This window comes from Pelodiscus sinensis, chromosome 19 (assembly GCF_049634645.1).
Source record: "Pelodiscus sinensis isolate JC-2024 chromosome 19, ASM4963464v1, whole genome shotgun sequence".
Taxonomy (NCBI): domain Eukaryota; kingdom Metazoa; phylum Chordata; order Testudines; family Trionychidae; genus Pelodiscus; species Pelodiscus sinensis.
In genome coordinates, this window is record NC_134729.1 from 10,248,978 (window position 1) to 10,262,360 (window position 13,383).

At 57.5% G+C, this 13,383-nt stretch overlaps 1 protein-coding gene across 7 annotated transcripts in view; it reads left to right on the top strand.

The window, feature by feature from the left end:
* Positions 1-6,453: 6,453 nt before the first annotated feature.
* The window catches only part of ADGRL1 (adhesion G protein-coupled receptor L1), a 103,842-nt gene continuing 96,912 nt past the window's right edge, over positions 6,454-13,383 (top strand). For 6 of the 7 annotated variants that reach the window (XM_075902216.1, XM_075902219.1, XM_075902217.1 and 3 more), the window contains exon 1: positions 6,454-7,487. The gene's annotated coding sequence lies outside the window, so the exon portion shown is untranslated. The remainder of the gene's footprint in view (positions 7,488-13,383) is intronic. The other variant, XM_075902218.1, reaches the window with a different exon arrangement.

Below are 13,383 nucleotides of genomic sequence, written 5' to 3' on the forward strand. Positions count from 1 at the left end.
GTAGGGTGCACCAGCCCCTGTCACCTGCCTGCTCTGGACCTACTGATGATAAGGCCTTCGAAGCGTTTCTGTGCCACCCCCTCCCTGCTAGCAGAGCATGGCCAGTGAGGAAAGCGAGGGCTAAAAAACACACATTGGGTCAATACCGTCGTTACCCAATTACGTCTGCTAGGCCCTCCCTGCTCTGTGGCTCTATCCTCCTCAGCTCAAGCCCAGAGTGGAGAATCACGACCCCCGGATGAGCTCTGGGAGCCAAAATAGCAGGGGAAGCAGATAAGAAATCACAGAAAGCAACAGGGAGATGCTCAGCCGATACCAGTTTGCAATATCAAAATTGAACTCTGCATGGGAAGCTGCCGCTTGTCAAGAGCTAATAAATCAGCTCCACTTGTTCAAGGCCTGGGTGCAGCTCTGTCACCCGACAATGATCCCCTCTCTGCGCTGCTCTGGCACCAGCACGAAGCTATGGGTCTTTAAACATAGCACGTCAAGTGTGCCACGGCCTGCCAGGGTGGAGTCTCAGCACCTCTGGGCCTGGCAGCTCAGATTCCGGCACTGTTGGGCCTGGTGGCTCAGAGCCCAGCACCTCTGGACCTGGCAGCTCAGAACCTCGCACTGCGGGGCCTGGCAGCTCAAGGCCCCAGCACCTCTGGACCTGGCGGCTCAGAGCCCAGCACCTCTGGGCCTGGCAGTTCAGATCCCTGGCACCTCTGGGCTTGCTGCATCAGTTATGAAAATAAAAATGTTCCCTTGAGCCTGGCACCTCTTTCCTTACCAAGGAAGCTCTGCAGATTTCCTTGTTTCTCTCCAGTCAAGCTCCTCTGATGGTGCAGGTCCAGCATTGGCCAGGTGGATTCTAACAATTCATCAAACAATTCCGAAGGAGAGTTTGGACATTTAGACCAGTTACTGAATTATCAAAAACCCTTCGTTCAGTTCAGAATGACCACGGCCGGCTGATGCTTTGAGCCACGTTGAATCTATTCCAATTTCACTGGAATTTCAGGGCCGGACCGAGCCATTCCAACGCCCTGGGCAGACAGTTTAATTGCGCCCTGAGTTGGGGGAGGGTGCATGCATGGCCCCGCCCCTGTGCTGGTGCATGGGGGAGGATGCGCGGAGCTGGCGACGGCAGGACACACGTTCCCGGCCCAGCCCAGACTGCTACAGGGTGGCCGCCGGGAGCTGCTGCAGCCTGCGATCTGGGCGCCAGGCGTGTGGCGCCTGATGGTAGCTATAAGGGGTGCTGTGCGCCCCTTACAACTGCCATCAGGTGCCCCTCATAGGTTGGCGCTCTGGGCAGCTGCTCGGCTAGCCCATGCCTTAATCCGGCCCTGATTTCTCCAGTACTCGTGGCTTTTATGCCACTTTAACCAAAGTTTCAGGGAGTGGTAAAATCTGTCTTACAAGTCAGTTCCTTTAAGAAGCGCCAGTACTTTTTATACCAAAATCTGTGGGACCTCTAAACTGAACTCTTAGAAGAACTCAGGGTGTTTTGCAATAGCCCAGTTTCCTGTTGCAGATAGCCTTTGCTAGGGCTTGTCTACATGACAGGCTATGGCGATATAACACGTGCCGCTCCAAGGTATTACTAAGCTGTGTCATGGTAGTACTTCTAGGGTAAACTAGCCACTGGTGTAACGAGTTTCTCCAGACTAAAAAATGTCAGTTAGGATTATGTCTAGACACACGTGAGTGCAATACAAGTGCACCTCCTGCGTTCAGACAGCTGTAATTCAGGTATGGACTCCCAAAGCATTTAGCCTGTCATACCCAAGTCTGCGTAGAGAAGCCATACACGGAGAAATGTTTTGTTATCTCTCAGTTGGAGCTGGCACGATGTGCTGCGTGCTTCACTGTCACTGTAGCAATGACTCGAGATTAGAGTCAGGGCAAACTTTCAACCAACTTTTTCTTTTTTTGGCAAAACCTACCAAGTCAATCACAGCAAAATGTTCTGTGAATCTGCGCCTCCTGCTCCTCCCTGGCTCGAAAGATCCTGGACGTTGTAAGCATCTCTCCCAATCTGCCCCAAGTTCTGGGTGTTAAGGGCATTCTGCCAGGGGACAGCTGATCTGCCTTCCCTCCCTGAGCGCTGGATTCGGGATTGCTTTACAGCTACGAGGCTTGGTTCTCCATAGGCTCCCTGCAGGTCCCTATTAGATCTTCACACTTCACTTGCTGGCCCAAGAATTCATCTCCACACTTTCTCCTTGGAGGTGTTGAGCTGGTTTGTCCATTTCTGGCAGGCGCCTGGCTCCTCTTCTTGGCCTAACTATTGTGAGCATGACCCTAGTGAAGCTCTGACGTGTCCACCCAAGACATGAGTTGTGTCCCTTCTCAGAGAAAAAATGAGTCACCTCCTTGTGTCTGGAAGACTCCAGTATTGTCATGAAGAAATTCCCAGTTGGTGCTGGAGTGTTTGACCATCCGTTGGATGTCTGCCAGGAATTGATGTCCACAAGTTATGTCCTGTGAGCCCCTCTAAGGGTATGTCTACACTACAAAGTTAATTCGAACTAACGGACGTTAGTTCGAATTAACTTTGATAGGCGCTACACAAGCGCTCCACTAGTTCGAACTTAATTCGAACTAGTGGAGCGCTTAGTTCGAACTAGGTAAACCTCATTCTACGAGGACTAAGCCTAGTTCGAACTTACTAGTTTGAATTAAGGGGTGTGTAGCCCCTTAATTCGAACTAGTGGGAGGCTAGCCCTCCCCAGCTTTCCCTGGTGGCAACTCTGGCCAACACCAGGGAAACTCTATTGCCCCCCTCCCGGCCCTGGACCCCTTAAAGGGGCACGGGCTGGCTACGGTGCCTGTGCCAGGTGCAAGCCTGCCAGCACTCAGCTAGCAGACCCTGCACCTGGCATGGCTCGAGCCACCCACCCGATGCCCCCCAGCCCTCCCCCTCTTCCCGGGACCAGGCTGGCGGCTCCCAGGAGCTTGCCCGGGACCGCAAGAGGCGGGCACCCGCCTGGGCTAGTGCGGACATCGTGGACCTTGTCCACGACCTCCGCACTAGGCACAGGAAAGTGGCCATCTAGGGCAGGATAGCTGCCAGCCTGGCCACCCAGGAGCAGGTTGGAATGAAAATCAAGGTGGTCCACTGAGACCCCCGACCCTGAGCCCTGAGCTTACAATAGCCGTACTGGGTCAGACCAAAGGTCCATCTAGCCCAGTAGCCTGTCTTCTGACAGCGGCCAACCCTAGGGACCCTGGAGGGGATGGACTGAAGACAGTGACCAAGCCATTTGTCTCGTGCCATCCATCTCCAGCCTTCCACATACCTTGGGCAGGGACACCACTCGTACCCCCTGGCTAATAGTACTCCATGGACCCAACCTCTATCACTTTATCTCACTTCTCTTTAAACTCTGTTCTAGTTCTAGCCTTCACAGCCTCCTGCAGCAAGGAGTTCCACAGGTTGACTCTTTGCTTTGTGAAGAACAACTTTCTGTTACTAGTTTGAAGCCTGCTACTCATTCCTTTCCTTTGGTGTCCTCTAGTCCTTCTATTATGGGAACTAATGAAGAACTTTTCTGTATGCACCCTCTCCACACCACTCATGCTTTTATAGACCTCTATCATATCCCCCCTCCATCTCCTCTTTTCTAAGCTGAAAAGTCCCAGTCTCTTTAGCCTCTCTTTATATGGGACCTGTTCCAAACCCCTCATCATTTTAGTTGCCCTCCCCTCTCCCACCTTCTCTCTTCCCCTCTCCCACCTCCTTTTCCCAGTCTCCCCCAGTTTTGTTCAATAAAGAGAGATTCTATTTTTGAACACAATTGTCCTTTATTTAGTACACGAGGAAGAGAGGCTAGGGAGGGGTAAGTGGAAGGAGGTGAGGGAGGAATGGGGTACGAGCCCCCGATGGGGAGGACTGGGCTGGCTCTGCGGGCTTCTGGGGGTGGAAGCTCTCCTGCAGCCCCCCAATTGCCCCCTCTTCCCAGATGGCAGCCTGCGGCAAGTGCAGCCGGTCTGATGGCCAAGTGCTGTGATGTGCCCAGTGTGGGTACTCCGGGTAATCCAAGCCAGGACTGCTTTGCAAGCGGGGCACCCCTGAGAACTGTCTGTCTGGGGTGGGGGTCGGGTCCCTTTAAGCACAGCCCTTGGCTAGCCTGAGACAGCAGCTCCACGCTCTAAGTCTTCATCCAATGCCCTGCCAGCACTGCTTCCGGCCATCCTTAACCCCGGGTCAGGGTTCACTCTGTGTGGACTTGCTAGTTCGAATTAGCAAATCGCTAATTTGAACTAGTTTTTTAGTCTGGATCTGTTAGTTCGAATTAGCTTAGTTCGAATTAACTAATTCGAACTAAGTTAGTTCGAATTAGCGCTGTAGTGTAGACATACTCTAAGTGGGTTCCTGTGGCCGACTCTTCCCTTTTTCCATCCACACTCCTGGCTGTTGGAGGTTACTTGGTCTCTTCTCACTCCTGGATGGTTCTGTCTTGGGTTAGTAGCTCTTCACAGAGCTATATAAAGTCATTTGGCTCAGTTCTTTCATAGACAACAGGAAATAGCCAGGAATGAAACACACAACAGCTCTTTGCACCTCTGTTCCAGAATGCCAGAATTCCCCCTCTGCCTGTAGGCCAGACTTGTCCCCTCCCATACCCCAGGATTCCCCTCTACCTGTACCCCGGGATTCCTTACTCCTCAGTGAAGAAGTAGATTCATTTTCTAATGATAGTCTGTCTGTGCAGCTGCCAGTCCTTCAGCCGATCAGGCGTGTAACATTTTGGTGGTTTCCCGTTTAGATATGCACACCTCACATTGGCCTTCTGCTTGACTGTATCAGCTTCTTTAATACAAGACAAACACTTTCAGAAAGATGCATATACACACACACACACACACACACCCCACTGATCAAATGTAGCTCTATAACTCACCAAGTTAGTTAAAACAAAGTGTTAACCAAGGTGTGTGACTCTCTATATGTGGCCACTGTGTGTCTCAAAAGACAACGGCACAAGTGCTGATCCAGGTCAGTTATGTTGCCCAGCGGCAGCATCACGAGGGGCTAAAATGTCCGAGTCTCAAGAGACAGTCTGTTCCACAAAGTGGGCAAGCGTGAGGTGCTGGCCAAAGAGTGAAGCTGGAGCACTGCTGGGGCCTGTTACATTCTCCTCTGCTCCCTTCACTTTCCTACAGCACAGCCACTGTGGCCTGTAGCTCTCTGTATAAGACATCGTATTGATCACTTTTCTATTGCACGGCCAAACTATTTGCAATGCTTTTGTGATCAGGTTGTCTGGGAAACTAAACTTCCCTCCAGCTGACTGGGTCTGGTAGAGGATGCCTTCAGACAGCTTTAATTTCTGCTATAGTTTCTAATGTTTTAATGGATTCCTTCTCAATAGATTTTATCTAGTAATAAAATTGCACCTTATGATGTTAGATCAAATGGCACAGCTTGGTGCTCTGTATCCTTATTACAAATTGATGGGCATAAACTGTATAAAACAGAAGAAAAAGGTAACAGGAGAAATTACTTTGCAATTTAGCAGGACTTTGTGGTTAACCCCGGCTGTTAGAATCCTCTGCCTACATTTCCTTGAATCCCCTCCTTCTAGAATCTGGATCAGGTTTTCCCTCCAGTCAGCCACGTACATGTGCACTTTAGCCTGTCTTTTGGAACATCTGCCCTGACATATGTCTATGGGGTCACCCAGGACAGGATTAGCCTTAATTCCTTCTTTGTGGAGCCCAATCTCCTGGAATCCAGGCCTAGGTTTGCCTTCTCCCAGCTGCCAGTCCTGTAACTTTGCAGGGTCTACTCCTTAATCAGGTATCCATTCCGGATTTTGACTCCTTTCCACAGTTGATCAGGTGTAGCTTTCCCATCTATTCCCAGGTTGTATAATCCAGACCAGGTTTTAACTCCTCCTGTCTGCTACTCAGGGATATCTGCAACATACACCCCAGCAGGTGGGATCCAGTCCAGGTTTTGTCTCCTCCCTGCCTCCCACAGGTGGCCGTGCAGTAGGCCGCCAGGGCTGGGAATCCAGGCTAGGACCCGCCTCCTCCCCATGGGCAGCCAGGTTTATTCTTTCTCCACTCCCATGCTAAGCAATCCAGTGCGGATTTTTCCCTTTACCTGCTACAGGTGAATTTCCCATGTCCCTTTCCATGGGTGATACTCAGTTCCGTGTTTTGTGTCCCTTCCTGCCCCCTCCATCCCCACCAAATAGACTGTGCCTCTCTCTCTCCAGAGATAGAAATCCAGTCCCCGTTTTCTCTCCTTCCCCTAGGTGTGTCCCTCCCCTCCAGTTCCCCTCAATCCACCCCAGCTATTCCCCTCCCCCAGGTGTGCCCTCCCCTCCCCTCCAGCCCCCTTTAATCCACCCCAGCTATTCCTCTCCCCCCAGGTGTGCCCCTCCCCTCCATCCCCCGCTTCCCGGATTCCACTCCGGCTTTTCCACCCTCCCCGCTCGCGGAGCCCTAGCGCTGAATGAAGCCCCTGGCTCTTCATTGCTGCCCAGTGCCCGGACCGTGCCGTGCCGCGGGGCGCTCCGCAGCCGCCTGGCCGGAGGACGGGGGGAGGCAGAGGGGCGCTCGCAGCCCATCGTGCGTCCGCGCCCGGGGCGGGCTGGGGACTGCTGCCCGGGGCGGAGCAGGCGTGACCTTCCGGCCAGCCTCCAGTCCCTGCAGCCCGGCGCCCTGCCTGCCAGCCCCCCGCTGTGGCCCGGCTCCCCCGTCCCTACCAGGAGAGGCACCGATCGCGCCGGCTGCAGGGCTGCCGAGGGGGCTGAGCTGGGCCCCCCCGTTCCCGGCGCCGGGGGACCGTGGAGAAGCCTAGCGGGGCTGCCAGGCTGCCAGGCCCCGCAGACGGCGACCCCCGGAGGAAGATTGCCGAGAAACGCCCCCCGAAGCGTCCCCCGCCCTCGCTCCGTAGAATTGCGGGGGCCCCCCAGCCCGCCCCCCGCAGCAGCCAGGGCTGGCGGGGCTGATTTCGCTCGCACGCTGGCTCCCCAGCATGCCCGGACTGCCTGTCACGCGTGGATCTAGCCAGACCCAGCCCCTCGCGGCGCCGGAGCGGGCTGGGCGCCCGGCGGAGACTTCCTGAGAGCGGGTTTTGGGGTGGGGGGGACCGGAGTCCTCGGAAGGGGGGAGCCGCTTGGGCGATTTTTCTCTCCCCCTCCCGCGGTGGTATCGTGTGGGGGAAGGGACCCTTTTGGAGAAGCATCCGGCGGGGAGGAAAACGAGCCGCCACCCGAGGACCCCCCCACCCCCGCCCCTGCACGCTGCAGGGCAGAGAGCCGGAGGCGATCCGCGCCTGGCTGGAGCCGAGCCCCGGAATCCACATCCAGAGAGGAGCGGGGCGGACGCTACCCACCGGTCTCCAGCGCTCGCTCGCGCCTCTTTCATAACACCTGGGGGGCGGGGGGCGCAGGGAAGCGACATGTCTGGAGCCGGGGTGGACTAGGACTCGCCGGATGGAGCAGCCCGCTGGACTGAGACCCGAGGCTGGAGCGCTAAAGGTAAGGCGCTGGCTTGATTGTCTGGCGTCTGGTGTGTGTGTCTGGGGAGGGGGGGGGTTAGATCTGACAGGCCCCCCTCCAGGTAAATAACCGATCCATTGACCCTCCCTCGCTCTGGATTCTGTGCTAAACTGCAGGGAGATGGGGACGGGGGGGGGGGGGGGATATGAACGGCGGAGCGATCGGATCTCCGGAAATATTGACCACCCCCCTCCCGGGCTCAGACCACCCCCCAGCTAGGATATCGGGTGGGGGGAGGGAGGGTCCGTCATCTGTTTGGTGGTTTTCCCTCCTATTTCCCAGACAGGGATCGTTTTGCGCCAGTCCCCGGGAGGAGAGGGGGGGGGGGGCTCGCTTCCTAGCAGCGATGCTCATAGGAAGGGATGCATCCAAATCCCCCTCCCTCGGTGGGATTGGCAGGAGGGGAGGGGGCGCCCCTGCGTCTGATCTGTGGGTGCAGCAGACAAAGCCACCTGCCCGGCACCCCGCGATCCGCTCCTACTGCAGTATTTTCTGGTCTGTGTGTGTGCGGGGAGGGCAATTACCCCGGAGTACCGTAATCTCTGGAGGGGGAGAGCAGAATTATTCTTCCAGCTCTGGGTAGCTCTGAATGGCTCTGGAGCCTATCTTGCTGTGGGGAAGGGGGGGGGGATCTAGATCCAGAACAGCTCTTACATAGGATTGGGGTAGCCCCCTCCCCCCAAAAAATACGTGATTTTATGGGCTTTCTCGCGGGGAGAGGGGACACATGTTTTTCATATGTATCGTTCCAAGATGGTAGGATGCGGGCTGCATGGCTAATAAGGGAGGGGTGGGGGTGTTGCCAGCCGTGGGGTGGGGGGAGCTGTGCTGAGCACCCCGCCCTGGAGCCAATCCTGACTGGGGGGGGGCGCTGAATTGACCATCCTTTGAAACAGGGTGGGGACGTCCTTTTATTCTCCCCCCCCCTTGCCGGCCCGTGTGCCTGGAACCGGGCGGCCTCACCTTTTGGGGCGGGGGAGGGACCCGATCCTGATCCCTTTACACCTGGGGGGATGGGTTCGTATATCTCCCCCCCAGCGGTGTAAGTGGGGAAGGGATTCCATGGTGTGTGGGGAAGAGACATGTATCGTGTCCGCTTGGGAGAAGGGGGGGGGGATTCGGCCCCCTTTGCATGTCACAATTCGGTTTGACGTCGGAGTCCGGCAGGATCCGGCCCGGAGAGAGAGAAGTAAACAAAGCGAGAAGGAGGCGGTTAATCCAGAGAGCCCGGAGCCCCCTCCCCCACTGCACCGCAATTATATCACCTCCTCCCTCCCGTCACGAAATCCCTAGACCCCGGTGTAGCCCCCTCCCCCCGCCTTAGCCCTAAGATCGGTGGCGCGTCTGACGAGGTGGTGCGGGGGGGGGATTCTGCAGCCGGGGCTCTGTGTGTGTGTGATGTTTTAAGGGTTCCATCCAAAAATTCCGCCCATGGGGGGCTAGCCGAGCCCTGCATGGGTTTGGACCATTTAAAGCCCCGTTGGGATCGGGAGAGATTTCGGGCTCGGTCCAGGGTTCCAGTGCACCCCCGCTAGGCCCTCTGACCTTCCCCTCGATGGGGGCAAAAAGGAAAGAAACAGGGAACATAGCTGCTCCCCCAAAGGGCTGGGGGGGGCTTAGCCCCAGAGCGAGGATGGCTGGAAGGAGGGAGAGGCGGATGGAGGGGGATGGATGAGTGGACAGAAAAACCTGTTACTATGCTGGCTCCGTCGCTCCCCGTGTCAATTTCACTCCCGTGCCAGGCCCCCCCCCTCCCCGATAGTGTCATTTCCTGGATTTTCACCCCCCATCTAGGATCTCAGCCCTGCTCCCTCCCCACCCCAATCACATTTGCTCTGGGTCTGAATAATAAAATGGCGATTTGCTGGCGGGAGGGGTGGGAGCACTTGTTTCGGGGGAGGAGATTGGGGGGTCACCGTGGGGTGGGAGTCCCCAGGGATCTCACCCCACAGAGGAGGAGGACAGTGTGGGATTTTGCAGGAGGGAGCTGATGGGGGTGGGGGAGAGGCGAGACTGGTGAGCTTCCCAGGACAGGGCATTTCTCTCTGGTTTTCCTGTTCCCCTCCTAAACAAGCCCTCCCCCCGTGGGGGGGGGGGGATGCCTCTGGAATGCTAACCAGCTCCTCCCGCACAGGGGAATGGGGCTGGGGCCTGGAGCCCAGGTTGCTGGTGTGGGAGGCTCCTTCTGAAGACACTGACCTTTGTCCCACCGTCCTGACTGCGGATCAGCTTCCCTTGTGTCCTGCCCCACAACTGTCCATCTCTGGGGGATTTGCTTCCTGCCCCACAGGAAAATTGGGGAGGGGGCAGCAGGGCTAAATCCCAGCTTGAGCCATCCCGGGCATGGACTGAGGCAACCCAATAATTTGCTCCTTGCTTTGGAGGCAAAGCAGGTCACAAGGTACCCTCTGAGATGGGGCTGGCACAGCCCTTGATGGAAAGAAGGTCCAGGCCCCCATTGGGCCAGATGGGGCTGTGGAGCCAGTCCCTGCCCTGAAGAGCTCCCAGTCCGAATGGATGGGGAGAGAAGAGGACTGACACTTCTTCCCATTTTACAGATGGGGAAACTGAGGCACAGAGCTAGCTGCAGGGATTGACCCAAGATCATGCAGGGAGTCGGTAGCAGAACCCACAACACCTGGCTCTCTGTTCGGTGCCTCTTGCCCCTTTCCCAGGCTTTTGGCATGTGGGGCAGGGAGCAGGCTCTCTGGGAGCTGGGTTGCCGGTCATGCCCCCAGAGTGAGGCGCAAGCATCTCCTTGCTGACTGAGCTCTGCCATTGGGTAGCTGGAGCCCCCCCAACCCTTGTGGGAAAGTCCCTCCCCTCTGGCCTGGCAGAGCTGTTGGGGGAAGGGTGGGTCAGCTGTGACCTTCACACAGACCCCCTCCCCCCATCTGGTTCTGTCCCACTGGTTGGGGAGCAGGGGAGAGATCATAGGAACCAGGATCTGGATCAGAACCAGGTTGGGTGTGGAGGCCTATGTTATCCCAGAACTTTGAGTTAGGAGAGGCCAGGATTAACTGGTGCCCAAGCACTGCCCTTGCTGCTTCCGGAGTCCTGGCTCTGGGCAGCCGGGGTCCTGGGCCTTGCTCTGTGGGTGGGGGGGTTAGTACAGGGAGAAGCTGGTGGCCAGAAGGGGGTGTGATGGGTGGGCAGCCCCAAACTGGCAGGCAGTGGTGTGTAGTGGTTAGAGCAGGGAGGCTCAGGGATCTGGGTTCCATCCCTGGCTCTTCAAAGGCTACCGCAGCAAACTAACTTGGGTGCCAGCCACAGGGCCACAACTCCCGTGGGAAAAGCAGAGGAAGGGAATGAGACTGACACGTGCCTGTGGCCTGCTCCCCCTTGAATACACCCCCCAAACTTCTCTCCACAGACACCCCCAGGCTTTAGGACTCCCCCTGCACCACGGGACTCACCTGCGAGTGTAGACGAACCCCCTGCCAGGCGCCCTGTGGCAGACATAGGACCTCCCCTCCCCACAAGCTACTTTCCCGTGATGCCTCGAGCCATGGCCTCCCCTAGCAGGAGTCCACTGCTGCATGGCTGGATCGCTCACTCCCGAGGCTGCTGGCCACAGAGTTCCTACAGTGTCCTGCAGCTGCCCAGCCTGTACTACCTGGGGTCACCATTAGGGGGCTCCCCTAAATTCCAGTTTGGACCTGGCCATGGAGGGTTGTATTCCACCGTCAGGCCCTACATTGTAAAGGTTATTTGCTCTTATGGGCGGGGCTAAGATTGGCTCCTCCTCCTGGAAACTGTCCTGGGGCTGGGAAGAGATGAAACTGCCCCTCCCCACGTGTTGAATTAAACAGTGTGTGCGTGCCCTGCTGCTGGCTCCTACCAACCACATCGCTGCTCTGTGCCTCAGTTTCCCTTCATGGGCTGTGAACTCCTGGGGCAGGGCTTGTGCAGCACAATAGGGCCCTGCTCTTGGCCTTTCTAGGAGCTGCTGTAATAACAGTAAATCTAGCTCTGGTGGTGAAGTGTAAATGAAGAAGAGGATAAAAGCCCTAATAACGCTGCAGCGAAGGGCAACTCTCCCATTTATCTTCGGCGGATTACACTGAGTTCAATGCCCGATAAGCAGTCGGTGGTGCTCAGAGTTGGGTAAACATTGCGGCAGGGATATTTAGGGGCTGAATTTCCAGGAGTGGCCCCACCAGGGGAAGGGAGCTTGGTTGTCTGATGCCAGTTCATGTGCAGGACTCGCCATCCTGTGTTAGATCAGTGGGCCATTCTAGCCAAGTATCCTGTGTGCCCCAAGCAGGGTGATTCTGCGGCAGCCTGTGCCCAGGGAATATTTCCTCCAATAGTAGGTAGCAGTTGACTCTAGGCTATTGGTCCCTATCCAGTGTCTTGGTTCCACCTTCATCCTCTGTACTGTAATGCTGGAGAGTCTCCTGTTCCGTAGAACTGTCCCCTTCTTCTCGGAACACGGCGTTCTGGTGGCAGTGAGTTCCACAGGCTGCTGCCACGCCAGCTTCCTGGCTCAATGCAGGACTGGCTGGGTGGGTTCTCTGGCCTGGAAGAGGTCAGGCGGAAGGGTCAGAAATGATCTGGGTGTGCTGCGGCTTTGAGAATTTCAACCCAGGATGAAAGGCCCCCGGTGTTGTCATCACAAGCCTCGTCCAACTGTGTGGCCTGGGCAGGGGCTCCCAGGGGGCAGGTTTTGGTGTAGCAGCCAAACGGGCTAGATCCCCAGCGGGTGTCAGTCAGCCCTGCCAGCATGAGAGCGGCCTGGGTTTACGCCCCCCAAGCATCCGCCCTTCATGCCGCATCCGCCCCTGCCAGGGCTCCGGCCAGAGCCTGAACCCATGACCTGTTGTGAATCCACCCCCACCCACGCCCAAACCGACACCGCAGAAAGGGGGTGCTTTCCTGTCCCCCCCCACCTCTTGGGGGCTGCCACCCAGGGGGACTCTGCAGACAGGCAGGGCCAGGAGGGAGGCGCTTTGGGGCGGGGGCGGCAGGGCGCCGGTTCCAGCACCCAGGGGCCATTCCGCTCCCCCCGTCTCTTCACTGTTGTTATTTAGCCGGGGACAGCGCGGGGGCGTCTGTCACCGGTTTCTGGAGCTGCGATACCTGCCTGGCGCCCAGCTCCAGCGTACGGCGAGAGACGGGGGGAGGGGGCGGCATTCCCAGTGGGCCTCCTGCGGGAGCACTGAATGCTTTCCGGCCACCTCGCCTGCTCCTGCACACGCAGCTCGGGGCAGGCGGGGGAGCCACACGCTCTGCAGGCAGGTGACTTGGGGAGCGGTTCTGGGGTTGGGGGGTGCAGGGGGATGGACAGCGGGAGACGGTCACATTAGAAATGGGGGAGACTTGCTGGGCTCTGCCTCTCTGCTTCACCATGTTCTCTCGGCACCCTGCGGGGGGCTGGGGGCTGCGGTCACGGCAGCTCCCCCCAGCCTCAGGTGGTTTCTATGGCCCCCGCGGCCTGCAGTTTGGGTCAGAGGCTTTTGGCACCTCTGCTATGCGAATTGTTCCCGGAGCCCTGCGCCCGCCTCCATCTCTGTAGCTCGCCACCCGCCCGTCCCCCCACCCCATCTCTGCATCTCTCCTCCAACCACCCATCCCCCGTCACCTACCCCATCTCTGTGTGCAGCCCCTCACCCCCACCCCATCTCTGTAGCTCCCCACCCGCCTGTCCCCCCACCCCATCTCTGTAGCTCCCCACCCGCCCATCCCCCCACCCCATCTCTGTAGCTCCCCACCCGCCCATCCCCCCACCCCATCTCTGCATCTCTCCTCCAACCACCCATCCCCCGTCACCTACCCCATCTCTATGTGCAGCCCCTCACCCCCACCCCATCTCTGTAGCTCCCCACCCGCCTGTCCCCCCACCCCATCTCTGTAGCTCCCCACCCGCCCATCC